Here is a 13,029-nt window from a genome sequence, read left to right on the forward strand (position 1 = left end):
ATTATAATCAAGAAGGGTTCTTGCCTGAACTGTCCTCAGTATTACAACTACCCCATGATGCTCTGAGTCACCTCCTGAATAAACTACTAGCTTACCCTACTGCCTTTTGAAGTGACCTTCTCCATTCTATCCGGTCTCCAGGATGTCAATTTTACAGCCCTTCATCTCTTTACAGACAATATCAAGAGTGCCCATCTGTAGACCCCAAACATTCCATATACCTGCACAAAAACACGACTCTGATTATTTTGCATGATAACTGATGCAGCATGAGATGTATTATAAGGCACAACCATATTAGCATTTTGGATTAAAATCACTTTTCTTGTATTTTAATTTGGATTAAAATACAAGAAAAAAAAAGTGGTAGGGCTGCAGAGGCCCTTTCCACATATCTGAGACGTTTTGTTCCCCAATTTATTCACTTTTGTATTAACGTTCCCAAAGATGTCAAGTACATCTCTCCTTGGTAAACAGTCCAAAACAACTAAGTTTTCATAGAATTTCTCACTCTCTCTTCATCAGACCTATCTGTATAGCCAGGTGGGTTGGGACTTCTGCCTACTAGGTGAGGCAGACTTCCACTGCATAAGATACAGTGAAATATGAATGATTCACTTCTATCCGTTGAATACTCTAACAGAAGTGGGAGGAAGGAGCAAGAAGAAAAGAGGGAGGAGACCAGTCTACAGATAATATAACAGATGTATATGACATGAAGTAAGGCATTGTCTAGCATCAGGTACCATGGGTTTGCCACTCCAGCTCACTAAAATGAGCCTTTGAGGTAATATATATATGGACACCTGATATATATATATATATATATAAAATCAGCTGAAATTTATTAAACAAGATTCACAGCATTCCATAATATTAGTTCTCTTGTTTTGTTTCATTTTATTAAATGGTAAAATAATATAACTTTTAGTAAAAGCAATAACATAGAATGACAAAATAAATATAGGATACTTGGGCTTTCATAAAATTAATAAATTTATAATTGAAAATCCAAAAAGAATTAAATTAAAATGTATAATATCATCTGAATATGACTGTATACAAGTGAAAAACCACTGAAATTAATGGCAGTATCATGAATTTAGTGTCTATCATAGGTTTTATTATTATTATTATTATCTTCAGACACTATGGAGTAAAAGACTCATTGTGGAAGGTTTCCTCTATCACACACATACAGCTCATCATAAAATGTCTTAAATATATTCACGTTCTCTGCAGTCATTAAACTCTCAGGCAATTCATTATAATCATTCACAACTCTCCATGCAAAAAAAAAAAACTTGCTTCTCAGTAATTTGTCCACACCATCCTTATACTACAATTTCCACAGATGATCTCTTCTTCTCCCGTCATCTCACATCATTCTATGAAAAACCTCTTCAACATTAACCTTATAACAACTCCTTACAAATGTGTCTATCATATCACTCCTCCAACTCCTATCTACTAGACTCTGTAAAGTGCATCTTTTCAACCTTTTTCAAACTCAACATTCCAGAGTCTGAAAAAGGTTGAAAAGATGCAATTTCCAGAAATAAAAAAAACTACTTTAATTAATTGCCTCTGGCTTCTTTTCAATATCTCTTAATCCTTTTAAAAACCAGTTGATCAAATTTTGTGCAAAGCAGTACATATGTGGTATAATCAAGGCCTTATATAATGAAACTATAATCTCCTTACTTCAAGTCAGTGATCTCTGCAACATTACCAAAGATCACTGTGCAGTCCTCACAATTTTAGCAATGTATCCTCAAATTTTAAGTTCCTATCCAACATCATTCCCAAGATTTCTTATTTCCTCTACCTTCTTCAACATATTCCCACCAAGTTCCAAATCTTAAAACCTTATACTTTGCAACACTGAACTGTTCACTCGCTCACATGCCCATTCATTCGGTATATTCAAGTCTTGTAAAGTCACTAGCATCCACTCTACTCCTAATAATTATTACCAACTTTGCATCATCTACAAACAACTGAATATCCCCCATTTAAACCTTGGTCAACATCATTAACATATAAGTTAAACAACAATGACCCTAAAACATACCCTTGAGGCACATCACTAGTAATTTTCATAATAAAATTTAATGAAATGAATACAGAACAAAGAGAAATAATTAAACAGCAGGTTCAGTCATTCAGATATTTCATCTCTGTCAAAGAGAATCTTCAGAAATATAATTCTGGTTGGCCAAGTGGTTAGTGTATCTGCTCTCCAGCCAAAAGAGTGTGGGTTCAAATCCTGCCGTAGGCATGGATGTTTGTGATTGTCTGTGAAAATACTAGTGGTGATGGTGGACAGTAGATGGCGTTAGTGTAGATGATGTAATTGGTGGATGACGGGTGGTGGAGACAGAGAGCTGTAGAGTAGGTGCCCTCCTTCGATGGGTTTTGGACTCCCTGGAGGAGTCAAATAATAATAATAATAATAATATTAAAATTGTAATAACACACAAAACAATAAATGGAAGAATTAAGACTATTTAATAACAACATAAAGTCTGATGAGGACGCCCTCTAGGGATACTGTTGGCTAGCCTTAGCTATTTGGCAGGAGGCCTAAGACAATAGCTTTGACATTGATGCCAGAAAGTGTACAGAAAATGCCAGTGGGAACTAGCTTTACACTATATATATGCTGTTTCTGCATCAGCTAGTCGAACTTTCACAAACCTTATACAGCATACTAGTTGCAACTTTTTCCAATGAATTTTATTTGAAAAATTGTTGGAAGTTTTTCCACTTGGTTATACCATAAATTAAAGATACCAAGAAATTATATACTTGGCTTAATCCTTTATCCAAGTAAGCAAAAAAGTTTGCACCTGAAATATTTTCAGGACTGGGGCAACTCATATATAGAAGCTGATGACTTGTCTTAGTATCCCATAATGCAAAGCACATAGGTATTATTTCTGGGAAAATTCCAATGTTACTCCTCTAAGATAAACTATTATTTTTAAGGCTAATATAGCCTACTTTCGTTTAGGAGTGTCCCCTTTTTACAATGTGATTGGCTCTTTTACTCAAATCTTAGGGCATTACTGATGTGTTATAAAACTAATATATCTTGAATAATATAGGAGGAAAATTCTGACATACCTTTTTTGGATGTTGTTGGATGTCTCCTTATCCTGGTGATACGCATACATCTGCTGTTAAGCTGTTAAAGGAAGGGGGTTTGGGAAAGTATGGATAAAGTAATGTGGGGGAATTATTTGAAAAATCCCAGGTGTTTTTATATGTATAATATTATTATTAAGGGTGGGTAGAGAGCATTTGGGAAGAAAGGGTGAGAGAAGGATTTGAAAATAGAAACTATTTTTTGGGGAAGAGGAAGGATCGATGAGAAAAGGCCACCCCTGACCTTTTGCTGAATTGTTGGACCATTGTTCTCTCCACTTTTCAGGTTTTGATCGTAAGGCAGCTGAAGAGAGTTCGTCCATGGACCAGAAAGGGTTTCATGATTTAAGGCAAATACTAGGTGGATTTATGAGCATTTAATAAAGGAATGAGCAACCTGCTCCTGCAGGGGCAGGAGCTGGTTGCTCGTTCCTTTATTAAATGCTTTAATCGAGGCTTGTCTTCTCTGTATATTTGGTGGAGAAATGTTAGATAAGATAGGCAGCCAGGGGAAAGGGGTGCTTCTTTCCCAGACAGGAGCACAGTATTCTGCTGCAGAGAATGCAAGGGATAGTGCAGATGACCTTAAGACATCAGCACCACAACTCCAGGATGTTCCAGCAAGCTGTGAGATGATATTATTTCTTGTTTTAACTTTGTTGGACAGGTTGGTGATGTGCCTTTTTAGGTTAGGCTTCTGTCCAGGTTCACTCCAAGGTATTTCGGGTAAGGCTCATGTTCTACCATTTTTGTCACAGAAAGAGAGGTTGAAGTGTCGATTTGCCTCTGCATTATTCAGGTGGAATGCTGTGGACACAGTTTTTGTTGGGTTTGGCTTCAGGTACCACTGCTTAAAGTACACCTCCAGGATGTTCAGGTCTGTGTTCAAGGTTGTTTCTAGGTTCGCAAAGGAGGTAGACTGGTGTAGGATAGCGAGATCATTGGCATATACATATTTGCTTGAGCTGGTGTGTGCCCCCCCACACACACACACCACACCAGTAGTGCTACTTCAACACAAGAAGCCCCAGAGATGTAACATTGGTAACATTAAGCTAATGTCTCAAACCAGGCATCCAAGCCTCCTGTACCAAGCCTCCTGGAACAATTGCAACGACAATGATAAAAACACAACTCAAAGAAATTCATGCTGAGTCGATCGTCACCCGGAATAACAAGGATCGCGTTGCTTGTTTGGGAGGAGGACAAGCTTCGAAAAATATGTTACAGTCCCCTAAACAACACTCTCTCAAGAATTGTTCCTTAAACATAGGACTATCTAATCCAAAGCCGAAGTCATCAGAAAAATAGCCAAACGTAGATGAATCACCTGATCAACATTAGCCCAACATTATTAATCTCTTTCATTTTGGCATCCATACTGCACTTCTCTCTTCTGGATAATTTTAATATGAAGTATTTTGAAAAACATACTCTTTAAACTGCCATTCTCAAACCTATTTGGATAAGATATATTGGAGATGCATTCTCTAATTCACAACATGGCTCAGACACATTAGACTCTTTCATCATCCACAGAAACAGCCAGTAAACAGTTCAGTATAGAAAAAGAAAATAACAGCTTGCTTTTTTTAGATATTCTAATCAATCTGCCCAATGGCACTTTTTCTTTATCAATCTACTATACAAGCTTAGATGTTGAACATTGTTCATAACTTCTAACTTATATTAGTAAATATTTACTAATTTTTTAAATAACGAAACCTGTGGTGAGATCATAATTAAAAGAAATACACGTATTAGCCACAGTGAAAATTATTTACTTGTAAATATTTCATCCTAAGTATCTTAGGACATCATCAGTACAGTAGTTTAAACAATAATAGGAATAACATACAGTTAGGGCGCATGATTACAATAGAATCTCATTAAATGTGCGTAACGTGTTACAGAAGTAAAAAAAAAAAATTTTTTAAATAAAAAAAAATAATAATAATAATTATTTTACACAATTTTGTATGACAATTTGACAATTGAGTGGTTTCTTTGCATGGAAGGTTGAACCATGGAATGCATTGCCTAATGGAGTGGTGAGAGCGAGAACGGTCAATGAGTTCAAGGAGTAGTATGATAGACTTTGTGTTTCTTAGGAAGAAACACAAAGTCTATCATACCACTCCTTGGGTATGATGGGGGGGGGGACCTCCCCTCGATGATTCTTGATAGACTTTGTGTTTCTTAGGAAGGACCTCCCATGATGAGTCTTTTGACTCCATGGAGGCCTGAATAATAATAATAATAATTTCCCATACTTTAGGAATAGTAAGAACATAATACAAGTCCTTAGTGTGGTTATGTTTTGCTGTGATGTGTTTGCCATTTGTTCCCTTGGACAGGACACCTAGGATTCTTTTGCTACCTACCTAAACAGAAAACATTTCAAAATTCACGTCACAGTAGAAAAAGAAGCAAATAACTGTTTGCCTTTTCTTGACACATTAGTCACCCACTTTCAGATGCTTTACTATCATTTTCCATTTATATAAAACCAAAACACACAAAGTAAGGGCTAGGGTTATTTGTTCTAATGATGCAGCTTTTTCAACTGAACTTAAATATCTCCGACATACTTTCCTGGCCAATGGCTACAGCTCCTACAAAAAGATAAAATACTACATGGGCCTCTTACTTTCACCTCCTCAAACACACAAGAACAAAGCATCAATATTCCTATTTCCTATGTTGGAGATACATCTGAAAAGATAGCAAAAGGGAGAATGAGTAGGATAATTCAGGTTGGATATGAGGTAGAAACAAGCAAGAGAGTTAGTGGTGATTGTGGGAACAAATGATCTAAGTGGACAAAAGGAGCATGTGAGGACGAACATCAGGAGACTATTGAGAAAAGTGAAAGATAACAGTGTAGAAGGAAAGGTTGTCAGTGTGTTCCCGAGGTATGACAATGATGAGTTGCGACAAAGAGTCAAAATCATGAACGGTATGGTAGTGGAGCTGTGTGAGGAGAAGGGAGTACAGTTTGTAGATGTATGGCATGTGTTTGGGGGAAGAACGATATCGTACAGACATGATGGGGTGCATTTAAATGACTTTGGAGTGAGTGCAATGGAGAAAGTATTGCTGGATGGAAGTAAAGTGTGTAATGCATTGAAGAGATCAAAAGCAAGAGATGAAGAGAGGACCCTGACATGCAGAAATAAAGAGGTTATGATGCCACTGTATAAGGCCTTGATCAGGCCTCATATGTTTTATTGTTGTTCATGATATATTGAGCAAATTATATAAAAGTATTTAATAATTTCTAGTTTCTTTTACATGTGTGAAACCATTATTTAAAAAATTGTAATATAATTTCTTGTCGAGTATAATATACAATGGATCCAAGCAGAAAACAGAACAGCCAAATTAGCATTTTGGAGTGAAGTTACTGCAAGAAGAAAGTGGTAGGATTGCAGAGGCTCTTTTCACATCTCACACATCTACTAAAAGCACACATTAGACACACAGGTGCATATATCAAAAATACGCACCACTTTATAGAAAAGTTAAGAGAAATCTTCACCTCAAGAACAGACATTCTAGCTATATTAGATGTCGTGTCTTTATTTACAAATGTCCCGGTGAATGAAGTTATGGCTCTTATAATCTGTTTCTTCGAGATACCTCCCACTCTATACATCTACAAATCTACAATTTTGGACCTTGCAATGGAAAGACAGAGAGCTCAATAGAATCATAGATGTTGCACTACAATAGGGTTAAATTTCTTGAATTGCGAGTCTTGAATTTCTTGAATTGTGTGAAGCCCTATGCCACTGTCCTAATCTTAAACAAACACTGTATGCCAATCTCTAAGTTTTGGGAGATAATTTCTATTAATTTTTATAATTTTAAATTGCATAACCATACCTGTTTCCCTGGAAATTTATAGTGTTTCCTCCTACTCATGCGTCTGTGACAAAGACATGTGGAAGTATGCACATGTTGTATGACTCGTTCTTCTGTTCATAATTTGAATGTTTTAGTCAGTTCTTCTGGTTTCTCTCTGATTGTTGTTCATGATATATTGAGCAAATTATATAAGAGTATTTAATAATTTCTAGTTTTTCTTTTACATGTGTGAAACCATTATTTAAAAAATTGTAATATAATTTCTTGTTGAGTATAATATACAATGGATCCAAGCAGAAAAAAAAAAGAAAAAAAAGCTTTCTTCACTATTGTTAGTGGTAAGGAAGCAAATTTTACCTTGTTCAGTTGGCCAAGTAAATAGCGCACTTGCTCTCCAGCCAACAGGCTGTGAATTGGAGAACAGATATGCTATCCATTTGGATGTCATCAAACCTGTTTTATTTGATAAATTATGATACACAAAATACACTCTGATTCACTCATTTGACTAGATAAATGGTGTACACTGAAAGAGAGAAAAAAAAATTCTTCATCTCATAATTAGATGTTCTAATGAATTTCTACAGCAGAATAAGATTTTATTTATTTTTTCTCAATTTACCATTGATTGAAATCAGTTTGATCCAATTACTGAAGAACTGTGATACATGACAGCAATGGTAAGCAACATAATTGAATGCAATCAAGCATCATGGTTTATTAATAGGTATATCTTAATTAATTTTTATCAAAAATAGCTTGGTGGCAAGTGTATGAAGGACATCAATTGTATAGGCTGTAGCAAAATAAGTTAATTTTATATTTATTGCGTGATGACATTGTGTAATTTTTAGATTGAGTTTTACTGTGTGTTATTTGTGATTAGTATGCAGTTTTAGTTAACTTTTTTAAATAGTATTATTTTAAATTCTGTGTTTCTTGTTTAGTACTCTGAGATAAAAAAGGAATGAGAGAGCGATCATTGTGTAGGTCAGCACAGAAGATATTTCAAGAATGGTGTACTGTGAGTATAATATGTTTGCATGGAGAGAATGTTGTGCATAACCCAGCTATGAAATTTGGAGGTGGAAGTGTGAAGGTCAGCACAGAAAACAAATAAAATGAACTCTGTGGTTATTTCAAGAATGGTGTACTGTGAGTATAATATGTTTGCATGGAGAGAATGTTGTGCATAACCCAGCTATGAAATTCGGAGGTGGAAGTGTGATGGTATGGTTCTGTATTTCCTGGTTTGGCCTTGGACTTCTGTTCATGGTTCCACGAATGTTGAACTCTGAGAGGTATCTGAACATTCTTGACAATGCAATGCTTCCTACTTTGTGGTGTTTCTGTGGAACTGACCATTGTCTCTTTCACCAAGACAATGCACTGTGTCATAAGGCCGATGCAACTGCTTGGTTTGTTGACATGAATGTCACCACGTTTGACTTGCCTCTGCAGAGACCTGATCTCAACCCTATTGAACATCTGTGGGATGAACTGGAGTGTAGGGTGAGGCAAAGGAATGTCTCTCCCACAACAGTCCAGGACCTCATTACATGCCGACAGGAAGAATGGCCCAAAATTCCCATTGATCACTATCATGGATAAGCTTGTGGAAATTATACCCCGTAGAATTGCTGCAGTCATCATAGCAAAAAAAGGTATTCATTTTATTAAGGTGGGTGTCATGGTTGTTTGTTCCTCTCACACTATGGTGTCATTGACCTCTTTCTAAGCAATCTATATCATCTCATGTTATAAATGAACTTGCCAGGGAGTTAACATCTACCTTGACATGCTTGTCAAGGTAGATGTTAACTCGTTTAATGCGAGTCTTACATTCAGCCAAGTTAAAAAATAAGAAGACAAGATTGTACCATGACAATTTAAGTTTTTGTGGTTCAGCAGTTCTGTTGGAAGTTTTCAGTATTGAGACCACATTATGATGTAAATAAAGAGTTTAATAAAAATAAGAAATTAAAACCTGACAAGTTTTGCAAGTTGTAAAACTTACATTGCATTATTTGTACCAGCACCCCTATTATCAAGGGTGCTGGTACAAAAAAGAGTTACATAACAAAAGACTATAAACAATTAATTACACATATTAGATGTTATGATAACTTCACAACTTTAATATATAAAGAGTCATGAACTTATTTTTATTAAATTCTTTATTTACATCATAATGTGGTCTCAATACTGAAAAATTCCCTCAAGACTGTACCATTTCATAAGGGGTGCTGAAGACTCAAGCTTCAAATTATTGGTCATTCTGTGTGTTAGTGAAAATACTAGTTGCTTATTATTACAATATGATGACAGGTGTGCTGGACAAGATGCAAATACAATGGTATCCTTTATTTTTGCAAAAGATTTTTGATAAATTGCACATGACGAGTTGAGAGTTCTGTTGGAATGGATGTGGTCGGACAGTGGATTGGGGAGTGTTTATCTGATAGGTGTAAGCAAGTTGTGTATTGTGGGAGGATAAACCAATATCCCTGAAGAGGAAAGGCACTAGTGAATATGTATTTAAGCTTACGTTCTGGTGATAACTCAAAATAAAATTTAATGGAATGAACATATCACAAAGAGAAATAATTAAACAATAGGTTTAAACTTTCCAATATTTTGTCTCTCTCATAGAGACAATGATATATCCATTGTGTATATATATATATATATATATATATATATATATATATCATTTTAATATTTTACAATATTTTAATATTGTATTCTGAAGATGATATATCCATAACATATTCAGAATACAATATTAAAATTGTAATAACACATACATGGGAGTAAATGGAAGAAATAAGACTATTTAAATCTAAAATCTTATGAGGAGGTGTTCTTTATGGATGCTGTTGGGTTGGAAGCCTAGGAATTAAAGTTTTGCAAATCTTGAGAAGTTTAACACAACTACATTTATTTAGATTAGGCTGTTTTTTAAAATCTATTGCTGATTCTGAAAAGTCATTGAGGTTTATGTTTGCTGTGATGAAGCATAGTACTTTATAGATGGTTCATAGATAATTCATCTTTGATCTCAAAGATGAATTATCCCATATATCAAAAACCTTGATAGACAATGGTTATCCAAAAACACTGATCCATAAGATACTTCTCTGCGACCTCCCACAACAACAATCTAAGGAAACACATTACAAATCCACCATTGCCATTCCTTATGCTGGGACAGTTTCTAAAAAGATTGCTACACTCCTCAAGCCACATGAAATATGAGTGACTTTTAAATCTTTAAAGACTATCCACTACTTTTTAAGATCTCTGAAAGACAGTTATGCCTACTTCAAATACGCCGGTGTCTATAACATCCCCTGTTCATGTGGATTAAATTATGTTGGTCAGACCTCAAGAAGTTTGGAAATAAGAGAACAAATCAGAGATGTAAACAACAACAGAGAAGACAACTCTAGTTAGCCCTTCATTTCTTGAGGACAAACCATACCATCGAATGAGACAAAAGTTCCATGCCCTATTTAGAAGATTTCCATTCCAGAAACATAAAAGAAGCTATAGCAGTCATCCGTTCTAAATGCAACCTCAATAGAAATCAAAGTTTAATTCTAGCTGATATTTGGAAGACCCTCATAAGATCATTAAGCATGCCAGAGTTAAATTTTGCTGCTAATTACAGAACATTCCTGCATAACAATTGATATCATACACGCTCCATGCATTTGATGTACGCATTCTTCTGTATTTGTAAAAAAATACAATTGTATTCGGTTCATTCCTTCACGAACAGTTTAAGTTGTTTTGTATTTCTTTTATACACCCTGACGAAGCCAGACAGCTAAGTTGGCAAAACTTGTTGGTTTTTTACTTAGTATCAATTATTAAAATCCTTTGGACAATATACAACCCAGTTTATGTTAATTTCTTGCATTCATTAGATGGTAGAAAATAATATAGAGTCAAGGTGAAAGAATATTAACAGAATAATTAGATTTTATTCTCCAAATATTAACCAGCAGTGGATATCCTAAAAAAAATAACAAAAACAATACCATTCTCCAATCCCTCTCCACGGGAAATCCAGGACATTCATTACAGGACTTTAAATTCCATTCCTTTTCTTGGCATTCTTCAACAAAAAACTGCCAATTTCCTAAGGTCTAACGACATTAGAGTAGCCCTCAAACCGACTAGGATAGTATGGAACATGTTACGCTCACCTAAAGATCACAACACTTTCAATAAACACCCTGGAGTTTACAATATTCCATGTTCTTGCGGCCTTATTACAACAGACAAATAAGACAACTACAGAGAGGACAGTACAGGATTGGCATTCCATTTTTCCAACACTCATCACAACATTGAATAGGACAGAAGCTCTATGCCATACACAGAAGATGACTACAGCTCCCACAACATAAAAGAAGCTGCAGTGATAATCCGCTCACAAGGTACCCTGAACAGATACCAAGGAATGATCCTATGTGACATTTGGAAATCACTTATAAGATCTCTCCACACATCAGAATTTAATTTTGCGGCTAACTATAGGGCGTGCCTGCTGAACAATGACTGACCATGTGCTAGCATCCACATATTTATATTGTCTAACGGTTCCTATGCATTCGGTATAATTTTTTCAGTTATGCAATGATTCATAATCAAAACTTGTTGTTTTAAGTTTGCATTTGTATGTTCATCAAACCCAGTAGAAGCCACTAGTTTTCATGGTGAAACTAGTCGGTTACTAGCTGTATCAAATTCCGATCAATAAACCCAATTTTAGTTATCTTATTTAAATAATTAAAGAAATTTTGTCTGTGAAGCCAGTGTACTATTTCTGTTACTTATATGTGCTTCTGGTTGGTTAGCCCATTTTGTTGGATGAAAAAACCCATCCACCTTCATATGAATGCCACCTCCTCTTCATTTGACAAACCTTGTATTGCACAAGTATTAGAATCCTCAAGATCTACCATGACCAGTGACCTGAACTCAGATCTCCTAGTATATTCCACTGATGCATATCCACTTCAATCTCTCTCTCTCTCTCTCAGAGTTGTTCAGTTTCTGCTTTGTGTCTCTTCTACAGACACTTTCATGGACAGTGCTCTGCTGAATTGGCCACTATTATTCCTCCACTCTCCTCCAAATCATTAAAACAAGAGCCATTGCTAACCAACACTTTTACAGTCCATCTGGAAACTCACCAAACAGAGTGGGAGAGAGACTGTCCTTGGAAACAGTCTCCCCCCCCCACTCTGCCTTCCCCAAAGATTCAATACTTTGATTACAACCATCAGCTGTTCATTTCAATATTTTGATTACAACCATCAGCTGTTCAAGCAAGATGTGAACAGATTCCTCCTTTCTTCTATTCCTCTTGCCCCCATATGGCACTAATATGCTATAGGTCTTCTGGTGTTTTTGTATGTGGACCAGATATAAAATTTGCAAAATGGTGTGTTATAATTTTTCTGTGCTGCTTTGTTCTACTTAATCATCTTCAAAAAAAAAAAAAAAAAAAAGGCAGGTTTAACTATGGTTTAAGGAAGTTAGACATTTCTGGCCTACAGATATATCTGTCTATTAAATAAAATTCATATTTAATAATTAAGACAGCTATTAAAAAACTGGACTATAATATAATCTTGAATAAATCATCATAAATTAAAATTACTTTATCCAGCTAAACAATCAATATAGCATACAAAGTTTTTTACCAACTAAGATTATTTCAAAGGAACACATATAATCAATATATCTTTTTTCTTTTTCTATTATAATTATGTTTTTTTTTTTTGAAGATGATTAAGTAGAACAAAGCAGATAAATTATAACACACCTTTTGCAAATTTTTGATTTCAATTTAAACACAATTAAAACAATTAACGAAAACTGAGAGAGACAATATGAGCAAGAGTACAAAAACTAGTGTGACTCATGGAACAAAATATACCAAACAAGCATGATGGTGAGTATAAGAAGAGTAAAATTGGGAAAGGAAAAGCA

General features: G+C 35.2%; 1 protein-coding gene across 1 annotated transcript in view; it reads right to left on the bottom strand.

The window, feature by feature from the left end:
* Positions 1-13,029, bottom strand: part of LOC150096624 (CD109 antigen-like) — a 930,782-nt gene that overhangs the window by 690,835 nt on the left and 226,918 nt on the right. The gene's annotated exons all lie outside the window — the stretch shown is intronic.

The sequence above is a fragment of the Typopeltis vanoorti genome, chromosome 18 (genome assembly GCF_054136105.1).
Source record: "Typopeltis vanoorti isolate ZY-2024b chromosome 18, IOZ_Tvanoo_1.0, whole genome shotgun sequence".
NCBI lineage: Eukaryota > Metazoa > Arthropoda > Arachnida > Uropygi > Thelyphonidae > Typopeltis > Typopeltis vanoorti.